We start from the raw sequence: 2,832 nt of genomic DNA on the forward strand, positions 1-2,832 counted from the left end.
TAAAAAATGGATCCCCATGAGGTTGACCTTGTGTCTGAAATCCCCTGTTACCCCTGCTGCCTCTGGGCATGGTGCGGACCTGCATGTTAATTAAGTTAATGCACTGTTTTTCCTGGTTCAATTGGTTGTTACCCATAGCAGGGTCTTCACCATGTTTTAATTGGCCATTTTGCTTGTTTGCTTGCTTTGTCTGAGTTAATAACTAGCAAAAACAAAAGCCACCATACCCCCATTATAACCATTATCTCAGTTTTGGCCAGTAATGATCTCAATTTGTCATTTCATCCTGGCCTGGATTCAGGAATTGAGTTTTGCCTGTATATTTTTGCAAATTTCCATGAGTTATTTTTTTTTATAAAAAGATTAAAAAATACTAGCAGCCATGGTGGTAATACAATGTGTTTCATGTATCCATAAACATAAATAATAAATCTAATTTGTGTTTCTATGATGAATACAAAAGTGATGTGGACTATATTTGTTTATGATATATATTTCTTTTTTCTTTGTTTTGTTTTTAACTTTTGCTGATTGTCAGTTTCATGCCATGCACCCCAGTTCCATTCCTCTCCCCATTTCTCTCCCAATATCTGCCCATATCACCTTTGCAACCCCCCACCCTGACAAAACGCAAAGCAAACATACAAACAAAATAAGCAAAAGATAACAAACAGCTCATGGTGGAAGCTCTACTATGTTTCACAGTGTGTCCGTCTGTCCACACATCTCCACTTGTCCGTCTGTCCACACATCTCCACTTGTCCTCATGTCCCTTGCAATGAGTTATTGGTCTGGTTTGAGGTCTCTGTCTTCCGTGACACCATCAATATTGCCTCCTCATTGGGAATCCTCCCATGTGTCCTGTGGTTGTCCTGTGTCATGGAAATCCTGTAGTTTTGGACTAGCAGGACTGGCCCTTTCACTGGTCCCAACCATTCACAGATCTAGATTTTGGGGTGGGCCGACTCAGAACCTAGGATCTGGGTCTGGGTGGAAGTTGAGCTGCTCAGTGTGCTGGCTCCGTTTTCCCTTATCCACACCACCACAGCAAGCTCTCCAGCACTGCTCCAGCTAGGCCACCCAGTGCCACCATCAGAAGGAGGCAGGGTTAGCTTTCCTGTTGTCACCTCCTCAGAGCTGGCTCACCCGCACTTACTCAGAGCCTGCCCAGCCAATATGCTAGGCCTACTCTCCCAAGTGCTGCAGCTTGCATGGGTCCGGTCTGGGTCTGGGACAGCTCTTCCTCTCTCACAGCCTCTGGGCAAGCTTACCTGTGCCTTCACCATTAGGGCCAGCTCCACTGTGTTGCCCAATGAAGGTACAGGGCCCACTCTACCAACTGCTACAGTCAGTGAGCCTCATGATCTGGGGCCAGCTCTCCCAACTACCACAGTTGATCATGGGGTGAAGAGGGAAGGACATTCTCCTGTCCTCACTCACCTCACAGCAGACAAGAGGCAGGGCCAGCTCTCTCTCTCTTGCTCTCACACTCACCCACGGATGGCACCTTTCCCACACCCCTGCAACCAGGTGCAGCTCTACTGCACTGCTGAGGTGCAGAGCCTGCTCTCCCGAGTATTTCAGTCAGTGAGGGGCAGGGCCAACTTTCTGCCTTTTTATGACCTGGGGCCAACTCTCTCAACTACTACAGGTGGTAATGGGTGAAGTGGGGGAATGGAACGACTTTCCCTTCACCACCACCAGCCAGTTACCTCATGGCAACTCTCTCAGCTCGAGCTTGCCTCATCTGCACCCCTAGCACCAGGATCAGCTCTGCTATGCTGTACACGTGAGGTGCAAGGCCTGTTCTCCAGACTGCTATAGATCATGAAAGGCGGAGCTAGTCACAACCAATGGGGGGTGGGGCCCATTCCACAAAACCCCTAGACATCCACACGGTCTCTAGTTAGAGTGCTCCATGGACAGAGGAAGCCATCTCTGCTGCTGCTGGATTTCCACAGACCCAGACATGACCCTCAGCCACAGCTTGGTCTGGGACGTCACCATGGACCAGGGGTGCAGGAGAGGCTGGCCGTTCACAACGAGCTATTCCTTTGCACCCTCGAGTCTCCAGTCCCATTTGTCCTCATTATGCTCAATCTGTTCCACTTCTCTTTCTCTCCCATCTGTCTACCACCTAGCACACTGTGGTGGTTCCTGCTGCAGTCTGGCCCCTGGATGACAGTCTCTGGCAAGCAGTGTCTATGGTCCACCTGTGACGAGTGCTGGAGGGCAGGTCTGTGGGTGACATGGTGGTTTGCAAGTCTCTGTCATCCTCCTCCCATATTGGTGCCTTTGATTTGATTTATTTTGATTTTTATGTGTCCTAGGCATAAAACAGCTTTGGCCACCAAGCCAGACATCAATCTGGTATGAACAAAGGTCTGCCAACTGCTTGGCTCCTGACTGATATAGGAACAGTACCACCAACAAGTTGTTTCTTCACCCCTTTCTAGGGGGTACCTTTTCCTTTTCTAGAATTTGTCTTCTCTTCTGTGTGTGTGTGTGTGTGTGGTGTGTGTGTTTATGTTGTGTGTATATGTGCATACATGTGTGTGGCTGTGTGTGAGTGTATCCATGTGTATGTGTGTATATGTCCCTCTGTGTGTATATGTGTGTGTAAAATTTCATAAAACTTAATTTACATGGCTGATATCTATAAGACCAAGTTGATCTTGGATTGCAAAATTCCTGCGAGCGTTTTTAACCCTAGAGTGGTAAGTTTGTATACTATTAACTGTGTAATAAAAGCAAGCAAGGTTTTGCTCTTTAGTACTGTAGTAATTTGGACCTAGTTCTGTAAACAGTGAAATAGTTGATTGTTTCACCCTC

The 2,832-nt window shown here is 47.4% G+C and overlaps 1 non-coding gene across 1 annotated transcript; it reads right to left on the reverse strand.

Annotated features, from left to right (window-relative positions):
- Positions 1–2,317: 2,317 nt before the first annotated feature.
- Positions 2,318–2,460, reverse strand: LOC127683886 (small nucleolar RNA SNORA48). Its single transcript, XR_007977672.1, has one exon. It is a non-coding gene; the product is annotated as a small nucleolar RNA SNORA48 (small nucleolar RNA).
- Positions 2,461–2,832: the final 372 nt, after the last annotated feature.

This window comes from Apodemus sylvaticus, chromosome 4 (genome assembly GCF_947179515.1).
Source record: "Apodemus sylvaticus chromosome 4, mApoSyl1.1, whole genome shotgun sequence".
In the NCBI taxonomy this organism is placed as follows: Eukaryota; Metazoa; Chordata; class Mammalia; order Rodentia; family Muridae; genus Apodemus; species Apodemus sylvaticus.